This window comes from Carassius gibelio, chromosome B8 (genome assembly GCF_023724105.1).
Source record: "Carassius gibelio isolate Cgi1373 ecotype wild population from Czech Republic chromosome B8, carGib1.2-hapl.c, whole genome shotgun sequence".
Classification (NCBI taxonomy): Eukaryota; Metazoa; Chordata; class Actinopteri; order Cypriniformes; family Cyprinidae; genus Carassius; species Carassius gibelio.
Window position 1 is genome coordinate 27,548,002 of NC_068403.1, and position 15,701 is coordinate 27,563,702.

At 37.6% G+C, this 15,701-nt stretch overlaps 1 long non-coding RNA gene across 6 annotated transcripts in view; it reads left to right on the forward strand.

The window, feature by feature from the left end:
• Nucleotides 1–1,102: 1,102 nt before the first annotated feature.
• The window catches only part of LOC127963213 (uncharacterized), a 39,690-nt gene continuing 25,091 nt past the window's right edge, over nt 1,103–15,701 (forward strand). The window contains exons 1-6 of one of the 6 annotated variants that reach the window (XR_008154748.1): nt 2,289–3,960; nt 4,055–4,127; nt 4,413–7,652; nt 8,223–10,345; nt 12,930–12,980; nt 13,070–13,477. This is a non-coding gene — a long non-coding RNA (uncharacterized LOC127963213). Of the gene's footprint in view, nt 1,162–2,288; nt 7,653–8,222; nt 10,346–12,929; nt 12,981–13,069; nt 13,478–15,701 lie in introns of those variants that run through there. The other 5 variants (XR_008154749.1, XR_008154750.1, XR_008154747.1 and 2 more) reach the window with 5 other exon arrangements.

Genomic DNA, 15,701 nt, shown 5'->3' on the forward strand with positions numbered 1-15,701 from the left:
TGTAAATTAAGTGATGGTCAATTGTCAGCTCTCTTGGTTGTCAGGTCGTGTGATCTATAGTGCTGAACTATATTCAAATGTTATAAATATAAAAACACCACTTTTTGAAATTTAACTGCAGTATGTCAATTTAGTTTATTTGTTTTCATATTCGTCATTTGATGGATTTCAATTGTCAAAAACACCCCTTAAAATATTTGCATACGGATGCGAAAATTGAAAAAATCGGACCATTCGTATTAATTTTTATGACGGGACAGAAGTTTCAGAGGCTGCAAACGTACAAAACATGAGGTCGTATTTAGTTAGTATATATATATATATATATATATATATATACATACATACACTCAAAAAAATTGATTTGTGGCACTGTTCGTTTTACACATATATGTTTTGTTAAAACAACACAAATATATTTAGTTTTCCGCCAAAACACAATTGTATTGTGCTTAATCAACTTAAACTGTTTCATTTTCAATTTTACTTTATTATCAATCGTTAAACTAACGTAAAGTGTTTAATTTCGTAATTCAAAAAAACCCGGAAGTGACGATTTCCAACGCATTTGATGATGGCGCGAAGGAGAGCAAGAGGTACCAGTCATGTAAGAAAATCTAAAGTTTTTCTTGTGTTAAGTCAAAGTCTTTAATTTCTCTTAGAGTTCCTGTTTTGGGGTGCTTTTGTTTTGCAGTTTTGTATTGTGTAATCGGTTTACTGCACCGTTAATAGATGATTTTGAGCGGTTGGGAGATGTGAAAGCGCAGGACTCTCTCTAATGTATTTCATTTAGTATATATATGCACTAGGGCTGAAACAATTACTCGATATTATCGACAATGTCGACGATAAAAAAAAAAAAAAAAAAAAAAAAATATATATATATATATATATATATATATATATATATATATATATATATATATATATATATATATATATATATATATATATATATATGCAAAAAAAAGCCGGTAAATGTTTTTGAGTAACGTTAATGGTTTGATCTCGTATGCCTAATGCAAAAGCCTCCAATAATGCAGTTCGACCAGTGTGGCGCTGTAGCGCAAGATTGTAATACACTCTCCTGATTCAATTCAAAAGAAGAAGATAGCACTTCAGTTTGAGCAAACCGAGCCGATCCGAACCTTGGATGAATATGTAAATATATACTGCACGCCTTCCTCTCAATAACTGCATAAACTCAACAAAAAATGACCGCGATGTAAAAGCAGCTCTTAAGAACATATTTGATTACAGCAATGTGGATGTTTGCACGAACTCTGAGTTTCTCCAGGCACTACAGTAAAGAAAAGTCCAGTCACGTTTATTTATATAACAGTACTTATGCAATAGATAGCTTTTCAATATGCAATAGAAAGCTTTTCAATATTAAACATGAAAATACAGAGTCAATGTCGCTAGAATTATAACTTGATTTCCTGTTATAAAGCAGCTCTCCGGTATGGAGCTAGCTAATAATAAAATCATTTTATAATTGGGGGAAATATTTCATTAAAGTTTTAGTTCTGCGCTAGATCAAACCAAACTGTTTTAAATATCATAACCCAATAAGGTATTTTAAGAGAGATTGTATTTATTAGTAAAATGTTTATCCAAAAATAAAACGTCCTATCACTTACCTTTACTTTTATAATAAGAGATGTTAAGAGGCAGAATTATTTGTCATTCAGCTACTTCCTCCTATTGCTAATCAAATGGTGAATAGGAGTTTCTCTCTTATCTCATTTTGTGTGCAAAATATATTTATTTGTATAAATTAATTGTATACTAGTAATACATAATGACTTTCAAAAGTGGAAGTAATTACCTTTATTTGTTAGAATATGTATATTTTAACTAATTGCAAAAGATAACCCAGATAGCATACATATCCGGGCCTCATCTGGGCCAACTATGGCACATCTGGCTCAGTTCTGGCAGCGGCAGAGGTTATATGGGCCATCTCTGGCCCACACACATCAAGCTGGTTTTAGTTTGAGTTGTGGCATTCTGTTTACGGGCCAGATCTGGCCCGTGTGCAACAAACCGGCTTTAATTTGAGTCGTGGCTTGCTATGTGTGGGCCAGATCTGGCCCGTGTGCAACAAACCGGCTTTAGTTTGAGTCGTGGCTTGCTGTGTGTGGGCCAGATCTGGCCCGTGTGCGACAAACCGGCTTTAGTTTGAGTCATGGCTTGCTGTGTGTGGGCCAGATCTGGCCCGTGTGCGACAAACCGGCTTTAATTTGAGTCGTGGCTTGCTGTGTGTGGGCCAGATCTGGCCCGTGTGTCACAAACCGGCTTTAATTTGAGTCGTGGCTTGCTGTGTGTGGGCCAGATCTGGCCCATGTGCGACAAAACGGCTTTAGTTTGAGTCGTGGCTTGCTGTGTGTGGGCCAGATCTGGCCCGTGTGCGACAAACCGGCTTTAGTTTGAGTCGTGGCTTGCTGTGTGTGGGCCAGATCTGGCCCGTGTGCGACAAACCGGCTTTAGTTTGAGTCATGGCTTGCTGTGTGTGGGCCAGATATGGCCTATACCAGGTGACCAGATGTGCCATTTTCTGAAGACACGTCCTGGCAGATCACCTTACTTTACCAGTCAGTAGTTCTAAAACTATTTTGAGTACTGGATGCCCATAATATTTCAGGACACGTAATATAAATACATACACACATTTATTTGACCTACACGGACCTGTTATGAAGCTGCAATGTTATTCGATTTTTTTATATTTTTGTACCATGTCCTCTAGTGTGACACCATGTCCTTTGAACTTTTTCGGAACCACTACAAATTTTTTATGCTTTGTTGTGCATTAATATGACACCCCTAAATTATATATATTTTTTTATTAAAAAGTGCATGTTAAGCTACATAATCCTAGAAAATTTTCCAAATATGTCTTGCTTGCCACTAATGACAGGTTAGCTTGGATTAGCAAGGTCATTAATTGACAGAAAAGGCTGAAACGTCCTTTGGTGTGATAAAAAAAAAAAAAAAAGTCCTCCATTGTGACACCTGTGTCACACCACAGGACAAAGTTTCTTTAAAAATAATTTTAAATAATTAAATAATATTTGTTTAACTCCTTTTTTATACTTTTAAATGCAATAATTACATTCATTAAATTAAGCTCTAATCATCAAAAAAAAAAATTATGAATCTTTAGAATATATGACAATTTCACTTTAATGAACTTTTTTCATGATATTCACATTTCTTCAAGATGCACCTTATACACACACACACACACACACACACACACACACACACACACACACACACACACACACACACACATATATATATATATATATATATACACACGCATACATACATATATGAGTGTTCGTAAAAGCAACAATACAAAATCTTAAACTATAAAAGTGCCACTTTGTCCCACTATTATGTGCAGGCCTGGCATTTTGCACTGGGCTATAGAACTACAAAATGAATTTTAAATTACCAATATCACGATTGAATGACATTTTGAATTATGTAGTGATCTAATTCTATCCACCAAGAAATTGTATGTGAATGTGTGAGACTTATGGTCATGGTTATAGGGAAATATCAAGAAGAACTAAGTGCAGTAAACGGTAACTGTTTGCACTACAAACCAGTACGTTCATAATTAAGACAATACATTAAAAATAACATAGTAAGATACAGCAGTTTGCGACAGTACAGCTGTTTGTACAGCTAATATAACTGGAATGACACCAAAAGCCAGACACATTAAATTTACAAATGGCCGCGCCCCCTCTTACAGAAAAAAAAAATAAGGGGCATATGTTTATTCATATGTTTATTTATGTAACGTAAGCGTGTGACTTTTAATTCGTGACGTGCTTTCATGGGCGTGCGCGTGGACCGGATGGAGTTGCCATGGAAACGGAGCGCAACACTGCAAATGTCTCGAGGAAACACCCCGTTTCTCGCTGATTTCACTGTTTTCAGGTGAGTTAAGTCCATAAAATCACACAAATACTACTTATGACTGTTTTTGACACTTCTCTTACTTGTATTTGACTCGCTTCTGTTGTTTATTTAGTTTATAGGAATGGTTTAATGTCTTCGAAAAAGTCCGTTAGCGTTTCTACCGTTTTCAGACGATGTATCGTCAGGTATGATAACTCTTTTGTGCATTTATTTATGAAAGTTTGGGCTTTTAATCAAATCTTCATCTGTAGATGATAGCTTTTGACTGTTTTGTTGGTAATCTTTCAATGGATGATTGGAAATTGCTTAATTTATTTAACCTTAACATTTACACTTTACTGTTTATCGATGACGTCACGTTATCAAAGAGCGCGAAAATTGGCAGAAAACTAAAGTTGTTGTGCTCTTTTATGGTAAACATAAAATTGTTCTGCGATTTAAAGAGTGACAAAATAATCCTTCTACAACAGAAGGGAGTGTCCAAGATTTCAATATTTCTGAAGGGAGCTGCTGACAGAGATGTAGGAAGCGCTGAAAAGGTTAAGTAACCTAATATGCATTTTTTTCACAACATATATCGAAATGAATCTGTTATTTTATTTATTTATTTTTTGCATCTCACCTGCTCTAGCTTGTTTCCATCTAATAAACCTGGAACTGCAGACTAAATATTGTTGGCTCTGTGTCAAATTGCAAATTATCTTCTGCTCACCTCTGTAGTAATTATTTAATTAAAATATATAAAAAGAGTAATATTGTGAAATATTATTACAATTTAAAATAGCTGTTTTCTATGTGAATACATTATAAACTAATTTATTCCTGTGATTTACAGCTGTATTTTCAGCATCATTCCTCCGGTCTTCAGTGTCACATGGATCCCTCAGAAATGCTGATTTGCTGCTCAAGAAACTTATTATTAGCGTTGAAACAGTTGTGCTGCTTCATTTTTTTTGTGGAAACTGTGATGCATTTTATTTTTCAGGATTCACAGATGAATACAAAGTTCAAAAGACCTGCATTTATGCATTTAGCAGACGCTTTTATCCAAAGCGACTTACAGTGCATTCATGCTATCAATTTTTACATATCATGTGTTCCCAGGGAATCGAACCCCCATCCTTGCGCTTGTTGCTTGCTAGCACAGTGCTCTACAAGTTGAGCTACAGGAACACTATTTGAAACAGATGATTTTGAACAATTTGATGCATGTAACACTAACATTCAAATGTTTGGAGTCTATGTAACAATGAATCCAACAAAAAACAATTTCAGCACATCTGTATTTTAACATTGATCATAATCAGAAATGTTTCTTGAGCAGTAAATCATCATATTAGAATGATTTCTGAAGATGTGTCACTGAAGACTGGAGTAATGATGCTGAAAATTCAGCTTTGATCAAAGGAATAAATGACATTTTAACCTGTTAAATGTCACCCCCGTCCCGAATACGGGACGCCTACGTTGACTATACTATATTACAATCAAATTTAATCTAATCTTGACAAACTATATATCGTTGGAAAGGTCTAAGACTCCCAAATATATATTATACCAATATTTTTTGTTAAAAATTATGTAGGAAAAGTAATAGATGAATTTATGACAAGAGTGCACCCTCAGAAATCTACATTACAAAAGGAGCTTTGACCTTTGTTTAAAAAAAAGACTTCCTCGTTGCCTTTTTCTCTATCACATTTTAGAAATCATCAGAAGTGATATATCACTTGAAAACATAAAATCTCAAAATTCATCCTTTAAAACCCATTTTAAAATCAGACATTGCATTACCATGTAAATGGCACATCAAAATCATGTTACAAAATGTTTTCAGTCATGAATTATAACAATTTAGGTTTGTATCATGCACATTCAAGTCTATCTTCAAAAACGTGAGTGACAGTTATCAGGTTAACATAATATTCACATAGAAAAGAGTTGTTTTGAATTGTAATAGTCACAGTGTTACTATTTTACTGTAATTTGATTCAATAAATGGAGCCGTGGTGAGCATAAGAGATTTTTTTTATAAAGGCATAAAATATCTTACAGACCCCAAACTCTTGAATGGTTGTGTAAATTACAGTTATGATGTTCCTCCCAGTTAAATTTTATTAAAATGTATTAAATGTTAATTTGAAAGAGCTGTGTCACAGTATCAAGGGCTCCCTTATCAGTTCTGCTTTCAGTACTGGAGAGTAAAAGATACGTTTTTTTGGTTGATGTTTTATGTTTTTATTAGTACATATACGTTATCTTGCACATTTTATCTCCCCAACAGATTCTAATTTGAAAGAAGTTTATAATGCATGTTCGCTACTCCCAATTCAGACTGAGTCAGCCTGTCCCTGACAGCAAGCAGTTTCGGTCCAGATTCGGCCCACATCTGGTCCGCATGGATTTCATGCGGGCCAGATGTGGGCCGGATCTGGGCCAACACTATGTTGCTGTCTGGGGTGTATCTGAATGTTTCTCATACTCACTCCTCTCTGCCACGTCTGAATTTGGGATTTTCCTTAGCTGTCAGTTATAAACGTCAAAATTAAAAGAAATAAACGTTTGAAATATATCAGTCTGTGTGTAATTAATAAATATAATATACAAGTTTCACTTTTTGAATGGAATTAGTGAAATAAATCAACTTTTTGATGATATTCTAATTATATGACCAGCACCCGTATATCATTGCTCTTTTGTTGATTTTGATTGCTTCCATTGTCCTCATTTGTAAGTTGCTTTGGATAAAAGTGTCTTCTAAATGTAAATGTAATGTTAATGTGTATTTAACTATATTAATAAATATTTATTAATAATGTAAATGTATTTGTTTTATATCTATACATGCAGTTGTATTCATGTATGTATATTTATTTGTCACATTTTTATATTTTAATAAAGCAGTTTAGACTACATGAGTGTTTTTTCTTTATTCTGGATGAATTACATATTCTTTTGTGTCTAGAAAGGGTAAATATGGGCCATATCTAACCCAGAAGTCAGCCACAACTGGGACGGATCTGGGCCACATCTCAGAAATGGCGTGGTTGACATCTGGGCCAGGTGTGGCTGTCACCCACACCATTTCTGAGATGTGGCCCAGATCTGGTTCAGTTGTGGCTGACATATGTCAGCCAGACTCAGGTTGAGTCATCGCCGTCATTCCGCGCGGTATGTGGGCCAGAAGAATATGGGAGATGTGGGCCAGAACTGGGCCACATGTCATTTGCTGTCTGGGAAATAATCAATAAATGTCTAACCATGAGATGTCGACCGAGTTTTGAGAGCCCTGGCTCAGCACAGTGGGAGTATTTGAAGCTTTGTTTATGAACATGGCGGTGTGGTCATACAATGACTTTAAACCGGACACTACTCTGAGCTGTTCACATTATACAAATGCTCCAGATATGTAATCAGGTCCTCCCTTTTGGAATGGTAAACATGACACTATTCATCACTCACACAAATAAATCACTTAATATTTTGATAATTTAATTGGTTTTTGCTGTTAAACCTTTTTTTTTTTTCCATTGCACTTCATGTTTTTACAGATTTGTGCCGAATTTGAGACATCCAGAATTACCATAGGCCCATCAGAATCAACAATCTTTGCCAAACTTGATCTGCACTACAAAACTTATGAAGATGTTTGCATACTGAAGAAGAGTCCTTGGACAAATACTGAAACCCTCTTGGTGCCCACTACACAGGTAAGAACAACTGCACTCAACACAACCTTGTATTAAAACGTTATTCTCTCACTGGACACTGGAAATTGACAAAAGACAGATCGAATAAGATTAGGTTTATTAATACAATAAATACAAAATATGTGGTACTAGAGACATTTATTTTGGAGTCCGTATTACCATTTTCAGAGAGTTCCAGTACTGGGAGTGAGGTATTGATAAAAGGAATTGGTTTACAAGTTTTGTCGGTACCTTTGCACACTATGGTACTTGAATCTGAATTGATTACTGGTCAAGTTGTAGTAGGTGTGCGACCCTCTTTACCAGTGGAGGGCATCGCTGTAATCTTGGGAAATAATTTGGCTGGAGGTCGTGTATGGAGGGATGTACCACCCCCACCTATTGTAACAGATTCTCCTTCTTCTTTACTTGAACAGGTGGATGTTGATAAACAGTTTCCTGATGTGTTCGTAACGTGTGCTGTTACTCGGGCAATGAGTAAAAATGTTGTCGAAAATCAGGATAAGGAACCTAGACAGATTAGGGATAGAAGGAAAGTGTTTCCTAATCTTTCTCTTCTTTTCCCTACAGTCTCTCGTCAGGAGTTGGTGGTGGCACAAAGGGAGGACCCCAGACTGAAAGAAATGTTTTCTGAAGTGCTAGCTCCGGAAAAGGTAGAGAGTGCAATGAGTGGTTGTTAAGAAAATGGCTATCTGGTAGGGAAGTACCCATAGGTGAGCCTTATGAACAGGTTGTTGTGCCAATGTCTCTTCGAGATACTGTGTTGCGTTGGGCACATGGAGATGTTGTGGGGCATCTTGGGGTTAATAAAACGTACAATCATTTGTTGCGTTATTTTTATTGGCCACAGTTAAAGGGGGGGTGAAATGCTATTTCATGCATACTGAGTTTTTTACACTGTTAAAGAGTTGGATTCCCATGCTAAACATGGACAAAGTTTCAAAAATTAAGTTGTACGTTTGAAGGAGTATTTTTGTTCCAAAAATACCTCTTCCGGTTTGTCACAAGTTTCTGAAAGTTTTTTTCGAGTATGGCTCTGTTAGATGGAGCGGAATTTCCTTATATGGGTCCTGAGGGCACGTTTGCCGGAAGAGCGCGCGCTCCCATATAGCAGAGCAGAGAGAGGCTGTGCACAGACAATCACTGATCAGAGCGAGAATGTTGCGAAATGTCACAAAAGGAATGTGTTTTTGGTTGCCAGGGCAAGACAACCCTGCACAGATTACCAAAGAAAAAACAGCATTAACCAGTGGATGGAGTTTATTTTTACAAAGCATCAACGGAGTTGTGCAAGTGTTTGTGTTTGTTCCCTGCATTTCTAAAATGCTTGTTTTACAAACAAAGCCCAGTTTGACGACGGATTTGCGTATCATTTATTTCTTAAGGATGATGCAATCCCAACGAAAAAGGGTCACGATTGTGTGTTGGAACCACAGGCGGTGAGTAAAACTGCTTAAAATATCTCTGCCTCCTTGTTAGTGCGTCCGCCTCCCATCGGAGACCCGGGTTCGAGCCCCGCTAGGAGCGAGTTCTTGCTGCTGCTGCTCTCGTTCAGTTTCAGCCTTCACAGCTGTCACAGCTTCCAAACTCTCTCAACGCAACTGGCGCTCGTGATTCTTTAGCTCCTCCCACACGTCACGCCTCCAGGCGCTCGTGTTTTTCCGGGAAAAATCGGTAAAGACTATCTTTCTCTTATGAATACAATAAAACTAAATACTTTTTGGAGTTATGAAGGATGCAGTACTACTCTATAGGTACTCAAGATTAACATGATATTGAGTGAAAACGAGCATTTCACCCCCCCTTTAAAGAAAGATGTAAGGAGGTTTATTAAAACCTGTTCAACCTGTCAGCTTACGGGGAAGCCAAATCAGTGCCTTAAACCGGCACCGTTATATCCCATACCTGTAATTGATACACCGTTTCAACATCTGATTATAGACTGTGTGGGTCCATTACCTCCATCTAAGTCAGGAAGTGCATATCTTCTTACTGTAATGTGCCAGAACACTAGATATCCAGCTGCCTATCCGCTTCGTTCAATCACTACCTGTGCAATTGTTAAAGCTATGACACAATTTATTTCTGTGTTTGGGATTCCAAGAGTTATTCAAAGTGACCAGGGATCCAATTTTACTTCGCATATGTTTAAGGAAGTGTTGCAGCAACTTGGTGTGAAGCAAAATCAGTCTAGTGCTTACCATCCACAAAGTCAAGGGGCTTTGGAACGCTTCCACCAAACTTTGAAGTTGTTGCTGCGGGCTTATTGTGTGGAGTTAAAGGGTGATTGGGAGGAGGGGTTGCCCTGGTTAATGTTGGCAGCTCGTGAGGTGGTTCAGGATAGTCTGGGTTTTAGTCCCAACCAGTTAGTCTTTGGTCATAAAGTGGTCAAGACAAGTGGCACTTTTCAGATTGTGTTGTTTTCAGACCACAATCCACTTACCTTTTTACATTCTTTGCAGAGCCCAAATCAGCGCCTTATACGCTGGTCTCTTTTTCTGCAGCCTTATCCATTAGAGATTCGACACATAAGGGGTGTCGAGAATGTGTTGGCCGATGCCTTGTCTCGGGCTCCATGTGAGAATCTGGATACCCTGATTTAAAAACTTGTATGACTGTGACTGACTTGTTTTCGTAGGTGCCGAGAGTTGCCGTGGTTCCAGTTACAAGTGAGGCCATTTTGAGAACATCTGGTACATTGTAACCCTTATTTTTTCTGATTAATATAGGTCCTTTACAAGGATCCTCTATCTTAAAGGGGGAGGTGTTATGGTGTACGGGTGTGTGGGTTTTTTGTTTTTTTTTGTTTTCTCTTGTGATTTCTTCTAGGTGATGGCGTAATGAACAACACCTGTTATAGATCGGGACGTACGAATAAAAGTGCCTCTGAGACGTGGGTCGAGGCACGTGGGAAGTGACATCATCCCATGCTGCCACTTGATCGCGCGTTGTTTGTGGATCTGTCGTCAGTAATTAAATTGATGTGTTAATTTTAAATGTAAACCCCTAGAATTATGTAATAAAAAAATATTCTTCATTATACATTTTTGGTTTGGTTTTCGTCATTCTTGTTGCAGTTTTGAGCTGACCGTAACACTATAAACTGACAGATTATGAATGCATTCGCCTCCCAAAAACCATTCATTTTGATGCAAGGCAGGGGTGTCCAGGCCTGGTCTAGGAAAGCCAGTGTTCTGTGGAGTTCAGCTCTAACACACCTGCCTGGAACTTCTAGGGCCCTATTTTAACGATCTGAAACGCAAGTGTCAAAGCGCGAAGCGCAAGTAACTTTGTGGGCGGGTCTCGGCGCTGTTGCTATTTTCCCGGCGGGATAAATGGCTCTTGCGCCCGGCGCAAATCTAAAATGGGTTGGTCTGAAGTAGCTTCATTATTCATAGGTGTGGTTTGGGCGTAACGTGAAATAAACCAATCAGAGCGTCATCCAACATTCCCTTTAAAAGCAGGTGCGCAAGTTCAATTATGGATTGCTATTATTATGGCGCATTTACCAGGCGCACGCCAGAAGCGGTTCACAGCCGAGGAGACTGATGTTCTTGTAAGAGCAGTGAAAGACAGAGAAGTTGTGTTGTATGGGGATGGGAGAAACCCACCCAAAATACACCACAATGATTTCCGTCAACTCATGTGTTAATATTTTTTTTAGTGTAACAATTTATGATTTGCAAAAATAACTGTTGCATCTGTGTAGATTACATGAGCAAAGTGTATGCGCGTTGTGCACGCTATAGTACATTATGGTCAAGCATGCGCCCTTAAAATAGCATAATGAACTACGCCCAACGCGCCACTGACTTTAGACTAAGTTTTTTCTGGTCAGTGGCGCAATTGTTTAATGGAACAGCAAAATAGCACCAGGGATTGTTTGCGCCGGAACACGCCTCCTTTTTTGCGCTGAACCGCCCAGGGAGCGCAAGTTCATTCACTAGTTTAGCGACGTGCTTCTGTGGAGGGAAAAGCGCGCTTGGCGCGGATGCAAAATAGGAATGACACATGCGTCGGTGTACAAAGTCAATTGCGCTGGGTGCAAGATAGGGCCCACAGTAATACTTTATTGTTTTAAAATTCCCAAGAACCTTGATTAGCTGGTTCAGGTGTGTTTAAATGGCTAGGTCACCCAAAAACAAACATGTCATTAATTACTCACCCTCATGTAGATTTAGTCTGAGCACGCGGACGCACTTCCGGAAAAATCGGCCGAAAAAAGGCCAAAGGCCGGCCGATTACCAATCGCGTATTTTAAGCAAAAAACGTCCGGTTTCCGATTGATGGCGGGTCAACCGATGCATCCCTAATATTTTTATGAAAATGCAAGAGATTTCTGAACCTCCATAAAGGCTGCAATGCAACTGAAATGTTCCCAGAGTCATAGTGAGGACATCAGTAAAACAGTTCATGTGACATCAATGCTTCAACCACACTTTTACAAAGCTACAAGAAATTTTTTGTACAAAGAAAACAAAAATAGCAATTTTATTTAACAATTCTTCTACAAATCACATATGCCGCCATTATGGACAGTAACAAGAGGCATGAAAATTGCTTTCCTCTGCATGTAATCAAGGCTCAGTGCATGCGTAGGGCAGCAGCACCAAGCACATGATTTATTAACGTGCTGTTGATAATAGTGGAAGATGCGATTTGGAGAAGAATTGTTGAATAAAGTCGCTGTTTTGATTTTGTTTGCACAAAAAAGTATTCTTGTAGCTTTATAAAATTATGGTTGAACCACTGATGTCACGTGGGCTGTTTTACTGATGTCCTTACTATGTTTCTGGGTCTGGGAACATTCCAGTTCTGTTGCTTACTGTACAGGCTCCAGATGTGTGTACCATTTTCCACTGTAATGTTTGTTAGAATCCCATCTTGACTGCTTGCCTGTATTTCCCATAAGAAGATGAATGACTGACTTTTTTTTTCATGTAATTTTAGAAGAAAAAAAAATGCTTTGTTGAAGTGAGTAACTTTAAATAGAAAATATTTAGTTAAAGTAACTAGAACTAATTGTGTGGAACCACTGTCCATAATTGAAATGAGTAATTTCAAACAAACCTCCTTATGTTGATAGAGTGAAACAAATTTGGCTAGATTGTAATAAACCAAAACATGTTGAGTTAACTTAACCAGTTTAAGTTGAAGCAAAGTGAATAAATTGAGTTGGTTGGACATTACTATTTCACATAGATTCTACCTCATTCAGTTGTGTTGTCACAACACAAGGAGTTTCCATAGGCTAAATTTTGTTGTTTTCATCTTCAGACTAATGAAATTGAAGTATCCAATGAAGACCCTAGCAGTATGGAGTATATGGTGAGTTTTTTTTTTTTCAAGGTTAATAAATGATTTGTTAAAGTTAACACACAAGAATTTGAGTTCTCCATCCTTTTAAATACTTCTAGGATACAGAGGTTGCCAGCCATCAGGAGGTGATCCAGAAGACTCGTGGGAATCTATTTGAAGCTGCATCATTGAAGACAGTCCAGCAGATGTTGGAGTTTTAAAGGATAAAGTTCTTCAGGACCTATAGCAGTTTACAGTCTGCAAAACCATGTTTCTGGGACTGATATATGGACTGAACTTGAGCAACCCTCCTGAACTCAGGTACACATTTGGAATACTGAAGAAGTTATTTCTGGAGCCAGTTCCTGTTCCTGGAATAAGGTTTGATTGGTTACGCATGAATGCCAATTAGAAAATGAGTAGTTTGATATTTCTGCTATTTTGTGTAATTTTGTAACATGGTTTCAACTGTATTTAACTGTAATTATTTATTGCTTGTTTAACAAATACACTTTGATCATTTGTGACATCTTGTCTTTTGTCTCATTACAAGACAAATCACACAAAAAATTATTTGTTGAAGGGGGTAAATTTAAATAGAAAATATTGTGTTAAAGTAACTAGAACTAATTGTGTGGAACCACTGTCCATAATTGAAATGAGTAATTTGAAACAAACCTTCTTATGTTGATAGAGTGAAACAAATTTGGCTAGATAGTAATAAACCAAAACATGTTGAGTTAACTTAACCGGTTTAAGTTGAAGCAAAGTGAATAAATTGAGTTGGTTGGACATTACTATTTCACATAGATTCTACCTCATTCAGTTGTGTTGTCACAACACAAGGAGTTTGCATAGATACCAAAAATACCATTAATGTTATCAAAACACAATTTGGTTGTGTGGAACCACTGTCCATAATTGACTTAAGTAAGTTTAAAGAGTAATTTTTTTGAGTGTATATATATATATATATATATATATATATATATATACTAACTTGGAGACTCGAAAGCACGAATCACTCTGCAGTTAGGTCTAATGTGCTCAATAGCCGTGTTTCCACTATCGAGCTAAGACCGGGCGTGCTAGTGCGTGCCATTGCCAGTCGTGTTTCCACTGTCACTTCCGGGGCTTGATCGTGCCTCGCCCGGGCTTCCTCGGGGCAAACGGCCAGGGTTTTTTGGCCCGACGAAAACCTTTGGCCAAAGCGGGCCAGCTGTGGCTATAGGAGGGGTTATGAACAAAGGCGGAGTTTCTCCGCGTCTAGAGAGCGTCAACGCGGATCATTTCAGAAAGATAACAGCTTTAACACCGGTATTAAAGACGTTTTAAAATAAGTTGAGCTCAAAATTCACTCTTAGTTGGCAGCAAGTGTTTGAAATAACTTGATCCGATGTGGATTATAATCACTAAACAAGGCAGAAATATTTATAAGCGATGTAAAAGACTATGCAAGCTAACCATTAACATTACCATAGTAAACATGGTAAATATGACCGCTTGGATAAATCAGACGTCAGCTTCTTATTCTCTATCACAATCGTGTATTTATTAAGTAACATTTTATCTGTCGTTTCGTGCGTTTAGCTCCACATTGCATATCATCAAAATATAATAATGATTTTTGTTCGGGAGCTTTTATAAAAATAGAGAGTCTGCACTGCGGATCATTTCAGAAAGATAACAGCTTTAACACCAGCATTAAACACTTTTTTTAAATAAGTCGAGCTCAAAACTCTCTTTCTGTCAGCAGCGAGTGTTTAAAAATACCTTGATCCAATATGGATTATAATCACTAAACAAGGCAGAAAAATTTATAAGCGATGTAAAAGATATGCAGGCTAAACCTGTTACCATAGTAAACATGGTAAAATATGACCGCTTGAAGAAATCAGACGTCAGCTTCTTATTCTCTATCACAATCGTGTATTTGTTAAGTAACTTATTATCTGTCACAAGCCTCGTCTCGAGAGTTTATCTCACGTTGCCTATCATAAGAATATAGCCTAATAATGTTTTTTGTTCGGGAGCTTTTATAAAAATAGAGATATTATCATTCATTCTAAATATGATGGTTACTGTGGCTAATAAACAGAAACAGACTATACTGAATAAGCAGGCTATTTTCATGAGCGTTAAAAATAAATAAATAAAATAGAAATAAGTGTATTTATGTGTGATTAATTTTGAGTCCTGATAAATTAAATAAATTCTATAGTTAAAACATCGATGCTTTTGAATTTGAATATATAACAAAGCATGCAAACAAACGGACGCTTTTATCATGTTCCTGTGTGATCGCGCATGTTCCAGTGACTTATTTCTTAGTTTTCTGATAACTTCTCTTTGATGGTGAAATTTTGAGGTTGCATGACATTGTTCTGGGAGGCGTGTTTTAGTGACGTGCAGCGGTGCTTCAGGCTCCACTGTGGAAATGGCCTCAATCAGCAACATGCAACCATTTCAGTGCTCAGCACAGTCGCAGAGACTCTCATTTTGCTGGCAGCGCAAGACGTGCAGAATAATGATAGGCGATAGTGCAGCAGCCAAACTCGGTGCAATACCCCTGTCCAATGACACAGCCACTTGGAAAATTGTAGACATGTTCAATGATATCAGAGAGCAACTAATAGAGTTCATAAAAAAGAGTCCTTACTACACGCTGCAGCTGGACGAATCCACTTGTGGCAGGATGGCTAGATCCTCCTATATTGAAAGTTAGGATTGTTGGCCTATCAGTAGTTATAG